The sequence below is a fragment of the Columba livia genome, chromosome 2 (genome assembly GCF_036013475.1).
Source record: "Columba livia isolate bColLiv1 breed racing homer chromosome 2, bColLiv1.pat.W.v2, whole genome shotgun sequence".
NCBI lineage: Eukaryota > Metazoa > Chordata > Aves > Columbiformes > Columbidae > Columba > Columba livia.
In genome coordinates this window covers 34100471-34113059 of record NC_088603.1, presented here as the reverse complement: position 1 = coordinate 34113059, position 12589 = coordinate 34100471, and the positions used below count along the sequence as shown (strand labels likewise).

General features: G+C 40.7%; 2 protein-coding genes across 2 annotated transcripts in view; one reads left to right on the top strand and one right to left on the bottom strand.

Moving 5' to 3' along the window:
* Positions 1 to 7673, top strand: part of CDCA7L (cell division cycle associated 7 like) — a 28494-nt gene extending 20821 nt beyond the window's left edge. The window contains exon 11 of the transcript XR_010470073.1: positions 3548 to 7673. The gene's annotated coding sequence lies outside the window, so the exon portion shown is untranslated. The remainder of the gene's footprint in view (positions 1 to 3547) is intronic.
* LOC102097778 (dynein axonemal heavy chain 11) overlaps positions 1 to 12589 on the bottom strand; it is an 87621-nt gene that overhangs the window by 6857 nt on the left and 68175 nt on the right. The window contains 3 exon segments of the mRNA XM_065051285.1: positions 3245 to 3353; positions 5021 to 6462; positions 9964 to 10108. The gene's annotated coding sequence lies outside the window, so the exon portion shown is untranslated.

Sequence of the window (12589 nt, the reverse complement as noted above, 5' to 3'; positions counted from 1 at the left end):
ACTGCCAAGAGTAAGGCTACTCCTGCCAGAACACAGTTAGGTGGCTTCTCTGAGCTTTTCAGATTGAAAGTCCAAACATAAGTTGTCCCTCTGCATTTGGTTTTATGAACTGAACATTTGTAAACATTCTTAGTTTCACTACCATCCACTGGAAGAGCCCTTACAAAAATGACTGGCATTGCTGGGGTCAGTTCCTTGAGCTGGGGCTTCAATTATGGTCCCCAGCTGGATGTCCCACCTGGCACCTGTAATAAACACAGGTACATGGTCTTCCATAATGCAAGAGCAGAATAATTTGGGCTTAAACAGGGACTGGAAACTACTTACAGTTGGGACTTCGAGTATGCCTGTGACTGAGTGTGCCTGTCAAAGTCAAGTGCTCAGATTTTTCTCCTAATTCTCTGCTAGTTTATGGTGGAGTATTCCAAAAGGTGGAGAACTATGCTGGAGTATGTTTGTACAGTGAGATGTCAAACAGGTACTTCAGTGTAGTTAAGACAGATGAGTTCTGTGCTGCTGAAGGGCCATGCACTTTCTGAAAGCTGCTGGATTTGTTAAGTTTGTTTTGTGTTCTTCTAACATAAACAGCATATAAAATGTTGCAGATGCTTGTGGATTTTAGGAGTGTTTATATAGAAACAGAAAAGTTTGTTTTTGCAAATACCAGCACAAACACAGGAACACAGCAACTGCAGCTCACAAGGATCCTTGATGTCTTCCTCATATCCAGAGCAGGAGTAAACAGTGTTGCCCTTTGAGTGACAGATATTTTTAAGAAATCGTCTGAAGCATTGAGGGTACCTTTTCAAAAAGCAACAGTCAGATGACATGCTCATCATTGCTCTGGCCCCTCACCCCGACTTTCCCCTTGGGGCTTATCTGCTGTAGTAACAACTCCCTTCCAAAAAAGTTGTTTTCCTTTTATTATATTTGGGTCTGATGAAGAGTACAAGTAATGATGGTGTTTCTCTAGTTGCCTGTTGGGGTCATTCACCTTTCCTCTAATTAGATGCAACTTAGAAAGACTGTCAACTAAGTTAAAACTGAAATCGCATTTTGACTGCGGGCCTTAATTGTCATTCCTAAACTAGATGTTTCAGTCTCAGGAAAATAGAATTCCAAATGAGCAAGGTACAATATCTAGCCTCTGAAAGTTGTTAAAAGAGCAGTTGTGTATCAAGAACAGATAAACATGATTTCCATTCAGGGACAGCCTACAACCATAGTACAGCTACTGCAATAATGGACTGCATGGAAGGCCAGTTGAAAAACTTATTTCTGTTACACATCACCCAGTTAGGTGTGTCATTATACCTCGTGCTAATACAGAGATTCTCAAGTATTTTCTTGCTTCTTGGTGTTCCTCCTCAATGACCTGTAAGTATTATGGCCTAGGAAATGAAAAATTCAGAGTTCTTTAGATCTGTTTATTTAGAACTGAAAACTTTCTGCCAAGGTGGAAGACAAGACAGGAGAAAGATGATTTTCTGGTTTTATCGGTTGGGGTTTTTTGTTTGGTTGGGGTTTTTTTTTTTGTGTGTGTGTTTTGGTTTGGTTGGGGTTTTTTTACCTGCAACTGTGTAGATGGCTTGATCCGGTTTAGCAATATCTGGTACCTACTAACCCTATTCTGCATCTCTTAAGAGCTGCAGAAAATTTCCAGGTGATCAGTATCAGGGTGAAATTTAAGAGTCTCTAGAATAGTCTTTAAGCCTCTGACCCTCAACTAGGTTAGAGCTGCTTCTTTACTAAAATGCAGACCTTGTTCAGGCTTAGTTAACAGTTATTTAAATGCATGAAGCGTTGTCAGTGATTAGGATACCAAACTGGTATTAAATTTGAAGTCACAGTGGACCAACACCAACAGTCCCCCACTATCCCTAAACTTCCTTGGTGCTGTTCATAGCATCAAAACACTTGAGTCCAACTCCTGATGGAACTTCCCTGCCTCAGGAAGGAAACTAAAGTCCCTGAACTAGGTTACTGAAATAAAGCAATTTAAGTTTATTTCTTACGTTTCATGAAAAGCCCACAGATAAAAGCTCCTTCCTGTATTGAGTGGCCATAATCTTCTTTTTGGTAACATCTATAGTCAAGCACACTTTATCCAAAGGGCAGTTCTTCTTGCATACCATGCTCTGCATTACAGCTTTAAAAAAATAATACTTTCAAATAATTCAACATCCAGACAGCAATTTTAATGTCAGAACTGTTTATGTGCCCCTCTTGGGCATATTATGCACAAGCCTGAGACTGACCGGGGTTTTTGTTTTGATTTGTTTTGGTAGTTTGTTTTGTTTCTTTCTTTGGCCATTAGTAAGGTAAAAAAGCTGCACGAATGCAGCTGCTTGGAAACATTTTGCAGAGCACAGAACAAACCAACCCCTTCCCTAGCCGGGGAGCAAGACTGCGCTGCTGTCTGCACTCTCAGACAACGCTTCTTTCCAGCCTAGTGCCTGTTCAGAACAAGCCTGGGCTAACATCTACTCTAACCTGCACGGTCCTTACATCCCCCCAGCCCTTGATAGGAACAGGTCCCAGAAGGGAAAGTTTGAAGAGAAGAAGGAAAAGTACAGTTGGGTTTCTCTGTGCCTGTGGCATAAAATAAGCACCATTTGGGGACCTTGACATAAGCAGCAGAGAGAAGAGTTGCTGCCTGCCAGCCTGTGTGATGCCATCCCCTTCAGCTTCCATGTACAGGGAGGGGAGCTTCTGTCTGGGCTGCAAACACTCCCCAGGCCCCCACTGCCCATCTTCTCTAGGGAATGATGGCAGTCTGGCCAAAGTGTCCTATGAGGAGCTCCTGGCCACCTTTCTGCTAGGTTAACAAAGAATTTATCTGAGTTCCATTGGTGACTATGCAGAATTTTAGATGATACCCTGTTATCAGGCTCTCACATGGCTTCAGTGTGGTCTTCAGAATAAATACATGCATGTGTGTTCTGATCATGGCAAGAAACGAGACATCAATACACTGCTGAAGATTTTTCATCCCATACTGTGGCAACAACTGCACAAAGAGGACTGTCAGACTCATTTCTTTTTTGTACTTCACCTGGTAACTGTGTTAATACTAAAGAATAAACAAGAATGGTACCATGAAATATGCACTGAATTGGTTAAATAATAATGGCAGGAAAACTTGCAGTCATAACCATCACAAACATAGTGAACAGCAATGGTAAAAAGGAAGTGTTTGGCAATGAAACGATATATCTGGTTCTTTACAACCATCACTGCTTACCTGCTAGAAGGGAGTGAGGATTGAACAAGCCAGAAAGCCACACCACTTCAGCACAAGACCTTCTGTCCAGATCTCAGGGTCTTCGTGTTGGATGAGAAGATCAGTAACCCTAAAAGAGAAGCAGCAATAGCTTCTGCCTTAATCTTTTAGTACTACTTTTTTAGACAAAATATATTTTCAGACTTCACGTGTAAGAGTCCTTCTGTCGACAGACAAGGTACATGGCTGAAATAACTAGAACGTATACGCTTCTCTAAGCATAAGGTCATGGTTTTAGTGCGATTTGTTCTTTCCCTGATGTAGGTATGTCCAAAATCAATTGTAGAAGGTCATCTGCAAGAGACAGGTTGCTGGCAACAGAATGTGAGTATGCTCAATCCTGTAAAACTTGTCTTGAGGAGAAACCTGAACATCACCATTACTCATGTTAACACACCTTAAGAAACTGACAAAAATTGGTAAGAACAGTTGATGGCTTCTTCAATGGAAATTGCCTGATACCATCATACAAATCAGGAGCATAAGCATCTAACAAACTGATTAACAGCATACTGCAGCACACATTGCCATGAGATATTAGAGGAATTTCAAAAAACACTGCCTATTTTTTTCCATATCTAATCATCTGCAAGTGGATATTGCCAGTGGCAGGGTAGGGGAGAAGGGAGTCCTGCAAGATGTCGAACACCTCTAGCACTTGTGACAAGGGAGGGGACAAAGCCTTGCTTTAGGAAAGTATCAGCATTTCTGCAAAACTCCCTTCAAAGTAACACTGACTTGCAGAAAAACAAATTTTGGACAGAAAAGAAAAAAAAGACGGGGGAACACAGCTGCTGGTTTTATATCACTGGAATAGCTCTGTGTAGTAGCTAAACCCTCTTACTTTAGCGTATTTACCAGTGGGCGAGGCTGTATGTGGATGGATGTGCCAGTTCAGTCCATGTGTCTGGCAAAGCATCCTAGAAGAGTGCACTTCCATGTGAGGAGAAAACATCAACTCCCCCTTTGTTTGGAGAACAATTAAAAGTATACTGGCATCATAAAGAATAGCTATTCATTTCCAAAAAAGGTCATAGGGGCTCCAGGCAGTGGTCTTCTGCATGATTTCTGCCATATTAAACTTGTGAAGCATCTACAGAATATCATCCAGGTCATTCTTAACCTTTCTAGACCGAAATCATCGTAATCAGCTCTTTTTGACTCTTCTGCTTTCAAGCCTGGATTTTTCTCCAGGAGGGCACAAACCTCCCATTTTCTTAGGCAGATAAAATCCAGAGATGCTCCCCGACTTTTGCTGTCTCTGGCAACAGTATGAGAGAAATGAATGCAAACCAGTTAACAGCTTCCATTTAGCTTTACATTTTCATGTAACACTGACACTCAGACTCCACCAAGACATGGTCCCTGGGCTTAGATGACTGCTTGTACAAGGGTGTACCCTTAGATTGCCTTTGTTTTTCAGTCAAGTAGTAGTTTGCATTTCTTATAGAACCTCATAGCTTCTATCTCCCCCTTCACTGCCCACAGTCCTTACTGACTCAGGCATTAGGCAAAATACAAGTGCAGGCACATGCGCACGTCTCACACCCCGAAAAAGCCTCTCTCCCTCCTCACAGGCCTGCTCTGGAACTGAGACAGAACACAAATGAAAAACAATGCGTAACAGTACTAATGAACAGGAACTGAAAGCAGAACATTAATGCAGCTCAGTCTTTGTTTCAGCCTTAGCTTTGGCAGAAGGAATTATGAATGCAGTATATAATTGTCTACACTCACCAAAGTGCACAGGAACTAAACGTGAAAAGCACAAGCTCGCCCTGTGACATAAAGCGTTGTTTGGCTACTTGTGTGCAGTGCTGTCATATTCCCTTCCGTAAAACTCCCATGATCTGATGGAGATAAGGGAAAAAAAAAAAACGAGTGCCCAGAGGAAAGGAGTAAAGAAAGGCATGGAGAGTTGCAGAGCGGGAGTGGCAGTTGCAAGGGAATTTAATTAACTCTGGTAAGGATAAGGAGCTAAAGCCTCAGCCTCTTAATATGGCAGTTTTGGGGGGATCTGGACATGGTTACTCAGGCCTACATTCGGAAAGGAAAGTGTAGAAGGCAGCAAGCAGGATCTGATAACAGAGCTAGCTAAGATTTCTGATTACATTTTCCTTTCCTGCTCATCCTTTATTCATTTTAGCTATTAAGCACAGCACCAGTGCTGTTCCATGCTGAAAACTCAGCCTTTTACATATTTCTGGAATCAGTTTGGCTCTACTAAGAATCTGGCTGAGATATTTTGACTGTGAACAGAACAACAGTACCCCAGTTAATTCCATATGAAATGACAAGCTTATCTTTGTATTAGGGTTGGTCCCTTCCACTCAGCATTGGATAGCTTATAGGTATTATTGTTCTGCTGAACTCCAGATTTGGGGCTAAGAGATGGTCAGAGAGCCTCCTTGCCCAGATTTCACCTTTTTGGACTACCAGAAAACTAAAACTCCCTGAAAGCCTCCTCTGCAGCTGCTGCTTGCATGGGAAGTCTGTTGGAGAAGCCACGTGGCTCCTGCTCAGATCCAGGGCCAAGGAAGGGAAGCGGTGGGAGAGCACCGTGCTTGGGCTGCTCTTCCTGGCGTGGAGACTCAACATATCACTGCTGGGCTGTGCTCTAAATGTGGCAGAAAGAAGACAGGACTGTGGGCTGAAACTTGCTTATAAAGAAAACAGCAAGATAAAGTAATCTCTTGTTTCCCACGCCATATTGAGTTCAAACTGAAAAAGAAACAGTCTGCACAACAGGTTAAGTGTTCCTCTGGTCCAGATTCCTCCCTAGTGCAGTACATTGCACAGGCTGGTGCATTATCACTACTATTAACACTCGGCTGATCTTTGCTAATTGGAAGCACTTCTTTTTTTCCCTAGAAATGCTGAAATAACACAGTAAAATGTGTGCTACACATGTCATTAACAGCACCAACAACGCACCAGATGAAGAACTTCACGTTTTCTTCTGCAGACTGGCCTGATCCCTCTCCTACAGATGAATTCATGGGCAGCATTTCCAAAAGAGTTTTGAAGAGATTATCTGACGCTGCTGTCAAGTATCCCACCTCAGCATTGTGATGCAGTCCATATAGTACTGGGCTTTCAGATGGAAGCATTTCATCTGTGTATTTATGGTATCCAGCATAATCCAGATTTGGTGGTGCCAAAGCCAGTTTCCCTTCAAACTTAAGAAAAAGAATCAATAGTATTATTGATGACACTGTCCCCAGTTCTTGAAACATTATTCTGCATCTAGAAAACTTCAGAAATTTGTCTTGAATCTACAAAAATGGCACCTGTATGTTCTGATACAGTGGAACAGGGTTACCAAACTCTTTTCAACACAGTTACTATTTGCACTCTTTCCACTTCAATACTGCAGTATTGAAGTACTGTTGCTGCTTTCTTTTCCTTCATAAGGATGCTCTGAGTTTGTTTTAGGGCCTGCCAATACCAAGGCAAGTGTATTTTAAGCACTAAATTTCTGCATCCCCTCAGAAAAGAAGCAAGGATTATTGTGCCTTTTTGTAGATGAGAGACACCAATACAGTCACACAGGACACCCGTGGGAGAGGCAGGACTGGAGCCTCAACTCACCTAAGCCCCTATCCCAATACACGAGCCACAACATCAATTCTGTTTGGTGTGTCATTAATTAGGGGCTTTGCACAGAAACACTGGGCTCATAATAACTTCAAAGAGGTCACAGGGAGCGACAGGTGGATGAGACAGGTTAGCGCGGTGTGGAAATGGGATAGCAAATGCAAGTATAGGAGCAATTCTTAGCTTGTCAGAAACAGTGATTCCAGTCACTGATTCCACATAACTTGTTGCCCGTTAAAACACCCAGGAGCTGAAATGGAAAGGAAAACATGCTACTCCACTACATGTCTCCAAGTGTAGGAGTTTTGCTCAGGGTTTTGTACTGCTGCTTTGGCCTCAGTGAGATAGACAGCAGTGACTATTTTTACAGCAGAGAAAATTAAGGTCTCAACCAGCTCCATATTGAACAGGCAGGCCCTACCACTGTCAGAATATTAACAATAAAACTTGAGACTTTGGAACAGGTCAAGAATTAAGTAGGTAGACTTGGTGAGATGCACTCTTGCAGGGCTGCCCTGCTACTGATGACAGGACAGAATAAAAGCTGTAACAATCATGTTTGTTTTCTAGGCTTCCCCAGGCTCGTGCTCTGTAAGGACTTCACTGGATTCAAAGAGTTTCTCTGAAATTACTGTCACAGAGTTGTCTGGGATTTAGCACAGACTCGCAAGTTGTGTTTTGCTGAAAAATATTTCTGGCCCTAAGTGGTACTTTTCACAGGAGCTATTTCTTCCTAATGCAGGGTCCACTCCACAAAATCACAATAAAATTTAACGGCTTTTGGCATTTAGAACAGTCAACAACAAGCTGCTGCTCACAATAACACCAGTAAGCACTTATTTCTGAAGTCATTTTGGTTCTGCAACCAGCCATTTTCCTGTGCCTGAACCTGCATCGCTAACCTCACCCACAATAAGCTATGTCTTGAGACACCACTTTGAAGTAGTGCCGAGGCTTTGAAAAAAGCCCTATTATTCACCTTGAGAGGAAGATCAATTCTGTCAGACACTCTGTAGTTACCAGTCTCTCTGCTGGCACTTAAAATGGGTTTTACTGTTTTCCTGGGAGTCATGTGTGCAGAGGGAGGTTGCAGGTTATGGGGGTTCATAGCAGGAACTCGCTGCCCTTCTGTCCTTACGACAGATCTCAGGTCAGTTTTGGCAAAGCTGACATATAGAGAATTATTCTAGCACACTTTGTGGAATGAATTTATAGCTAAAAGAACTCATCAGCAATGCGAGTAGGTAGAAGAGAAGGTAATCTCCCCAATGAACACAAAGCACCAGTGCTGATGAAAGGTGTTTCCAGCCTGTTTGCATTCATTTGGCTACCAGTCAATGAATTATTTTCTGGTTTTGTTGGTAATTTGGGGCTCTAACATTTTCCAATTACAGCAAAAAGCTTTGAAAGAGACCTCTCCATTTAAAATACCAGCAGATCCATACTTGGGGTTGGGTCCCTAAACTTTGCAAAGGCCATACAAATAGCAGTGATTCTGCTCAGGTTTCACTACCTATACTTATTTTACAATTATTTGAATGAAAGTTCAGGCTTGTGAAGGTTAATGCACTGCCTAAACTGGAAGCAGTAATTCTTTACTTATCCATAGGCTAGAGGCAGAGTCGGAGCCAGCAGGATGAGCTTCCCACCATGCCCCTGCGACCTCAGCTGTCATTTGGAGAAATCAGCCTCCGCCGAGGTCAGGAGTACAGTGGTATTTAGCCTTTCCATCTCCATGGCAACTTACTCTTGGGCATCTTCTTCTGAGCAGTTACTTCCAATTGCCGTTGTCTGAGTGTGGCTCTTTGACATATGAAAACTCACTTGTTAGGGATGGAGGAGATGCCAACAAGCTCATCTCCCTCATGATGGAAAGAGAGGCTTCAGCTGCATCGCCAAGGGGGGAAAGCACTTTGCCTGAGTTAGCGAGGCTCTGCAAGTGGCCTGCTCATACCCAACATGCTAATTTTATTTTTTTTCCCCCCAGATACGCTTTTTACCTTTGGACAATGGAAAATAACAAGTCTGGAAATGGCACTTGAAAAATCTCTTGGCTGTTTTTAGCAAATTGTGTACAATCCATTCTCTAAAGTGACTAGTTCAGCAGCTTAGGAGAAGCAGCCGGTTGATTTTTCTTTTCCATATATGTATACAAACACACACACATACATCTATGTTTATATATACATTTTATATCAATGTATGCATATGAAAATAGATTAAAGTAGTTTCCATGCACAGCTTTTTAGAACTAAAATTAAAGCAACATTTTCTTTTTGTATCCTCAAAAATTCTAACATTCATTTCTGAATGCAACTTTGGAAATCTTGCACCTTGGAATCATGGATGCTCCACATACACTGCTGCCCACGACCAAAACTCAAGAATTAAATTTGAATAATTCAGTATGTATCAGCAGGTGATAATCTGGCAAAACTACAGAAACAGATGTGTGAGAGGGTGGTGGAAAATGAGAAGGTCTTACAAACTGGTTTCCTTATTTTGGAAAAAGGAAAATACAAGGAAATTTATAACATTTCCATTCTATTATTCAGCTGGAGAATAAAACATGTAAACAGTAGATGTATCTTTTGAGGATAGTGCCATTCTGGACTTCTGTAACTGATGAGTCCATCAGTTACGTTGGTTTAAGTGCAGTTCCATCAAAGATACTTCCCTATGCCCACCCAGATCTTTCTAAATGGCAGCACCTTGAAAGAGAATAGTTTTATTAGGAAGATGGAAACCTAAATGTGTTATCCCCTCATGTCAATAAGCTGGCTATACAAGCAGTGTTACAAAACAATCAAGTTGCCACGCAAGGGTGCTCGCAAAAGAATTTAAATAAGCGATATGGCAAGTCACAGACCCTTGCAGGCAAAATCTGCTCATGATGAATCACTGTACAAGTTGGAGAATTTATTCCTCCACACCCAGACAAGACCTTGCTGCAGGTGGGGCCACATCAATGAGAAAGCTTGTGGTCTTCCTCACAAGGCTCCAGTTCTGAAAGATGGCTTTCTCTTAGGTTGAACATTCTATATATGTGTCTAAGAGCTTTAGGTATATATGAGAGTTCTTACCTTAGGTAGGCTGATGAATTATTGCAGATGTACACAGCAGAGCCTGCTGTCCTTGGCATTGGTGATGCGGCCACCGTACATGATCTCACCAAAGAGGGAATGCAGGTCTTCCCGTGGGACCTACCCAGGGGCACAGAATGCATTGCTGAAAAAAAAACAAGTAGCTTTGTAAAGGACAGACCAAGCTGCACAGAATAAACAATGCTAAGAGAAACAAATTCAAACACTTCCTTTCAGAAATATCCATGGTTATATATACATTTTTGCCTTGCTGGGCTTTGTTTGTTTAGAAAATAACTACATAGAAACACAGATTTCTTTTATTTCAGTCCAGTGAGAGGTATCTATAAATACCTGAGCAAAAATATCAAGTTTGTGACTAAAATTCAGTAACAGTGTAAAGTGTATCATCTGAGCCTTATGTCATGTTTTCTACCTTATCCTTTATAAAAAGCTTTTAAGTGAAAAGTACATTTTCAAAACACTGCATGATATAAGAGAACATAACTCATTAACAAGTGCATGTATTTTCCCATACAGATCTTTAAAAACATAATCCTCGTGAGTGACAGGAAGGTAACCTACTGTGCCTTTCTTGGGGAAGAAATAAAAAACTTGTATCTGATTGCAGTCTTTTATATCTCCTCACTAGGAAACACTCAGTAACTGAAATTCTACATTATTTGAATTTGGGATGTATTCAAGAATTTCAGTAAAAATTGAATTAATATTAATCCCATTACTACCACATAATGTAAGCATTATGTATATTGTAGAACTCCAGTCATAATGCCTCTGTTATAGCATGTGATTAACAGTGGTAACACATTTATTCAAGGAACTACTGTCTTTCTGTTTTATTTGACTTCACAGAGTTTGAAGCTTCTTTTTGCCACCCTTTGGTTTGCAAAATATGCCAGTTTGTGATGAAGCCTTTCCAGACAGGAACCTTTACACCCTTGGGGGAAGTATTTGCTTCCCAACAGTTCAAGTAAAAACTTAATTATAGGCTTTAAATATTGCATGATGTGACAGAACAAGTAAAATAGCTGCAGCTATTCCAGCTTGTTTGCTACAAGTTTATTTCAATTTGAATATGTGAAACTCTAATCCGTCATTCTTTTAAGGTGTTTAGGAGAGAATGAAAAAAGAAGAAAAAATAAGGCCACTGGAATATAATAAGCAATGTTGCATGCTGGTGACAAGCAGCCTGAATAGAGAATCCCTGTGAAAAATGCCAACAACTTGGATTTAGAATTAAACATTATTGCAGTTAGAATAAAACTGGTTTTCTCTTTGTTGGCAACAGAAACACATGTAATGCTTTTCTAATTTCATAGATATTTATATCAAGAAATGGCTCTTTCCTTTATCTTTTAGAAGAGTATATCAATATTCTAACTCAGTACAAGCTCATTCAGCTGCACACTTCTGGGAACATTGATTACACTGGGATAATCAAAGCTTGTGATATAAAAGGGTCATTTTTGCTAGTGTGAAAAAAATGGGAGGTTTGCATTAGCAATATCTTGGGCTGTCAGGTTTGCATAATTGCTATTGTACTCTATAGAAAACTGGTCTGTTTTGCCCCAAAAAAACACTGAGGCATTGCTCAGTGGATGGATATGGGGACTCCACATCCCCCTCACAACATCGAATGACAACTGCAGGAACACGCATTCGGGGATCAGAAGGTGCTGGGGAAGAGCAGGACAATGAGGCAGGATCAGCATCCTGCACTTCACCTGAGGAGACCTTAACTATCAGAGGAGAGCGTGATGCAGTTTGCCTTACCAACAGGGAAATGGGGTAAGGCAAACTGAGATGGAAGAAGATTAAATATTCACAGGGAAGCACCATAACCTGGTACAAGCAATGGTGGATTTAGGGCAATTGCCACTAGCTGATGGGCTAGCTCAGGTTTCTCAGTTTATGCTTTCTGGTTGATCCCTAATAGTTTTAAACAAAGTTGTCCCCAAAGGATACTTGGGAAATTTTATATGTATACACAGTCATATATGTGTATATATACACACAAAGTCACATTTCAAAAAACTATTGTCTCTTTTCTCTCTCCAATATCTACATTAAAAATGCTTATAAAGCCATGGGGTAATGAATCACTAACCGATAGAACAAGAAGGGACAATAAACAATATTACCAAGAAGAGAGAAGAAATAATTCGTGCTGTTACAGACCTTTCTAGTCTTCCCTGCCATCAGAATCCTCCCTCTCATTAATTAGCAAAATTAATTATCCAGCTTATGAATTGTGGTTTGAAAAGAACAGAGCTTAAAGCAGCAAGATTTATTAGCAAAGAAAACTAAGGGTTGGAATAAGCTGATTTTATAGACTTGTTTTCTAAATGGGAAGCATTATTAAATCATCACTATAAAATTAAGTAATTATTTCACTGTGACACCGAGTATCACAGAAAGGAAAAGCAGTTTCATGTCCTATTAGCTAAATAAAGGTCAGTAGGGGAAAAAAGAAAAAAGGAAAATTAATTTCTAAGAGTAAATACAAGTTGGGAGATATGGTGAAAATAATATCATCTAGGGGTGATATTTCCCTCTCTTTTTTTTCTTTATAAATATCTCTTAAATTTCTTTAAATTACTAAAAT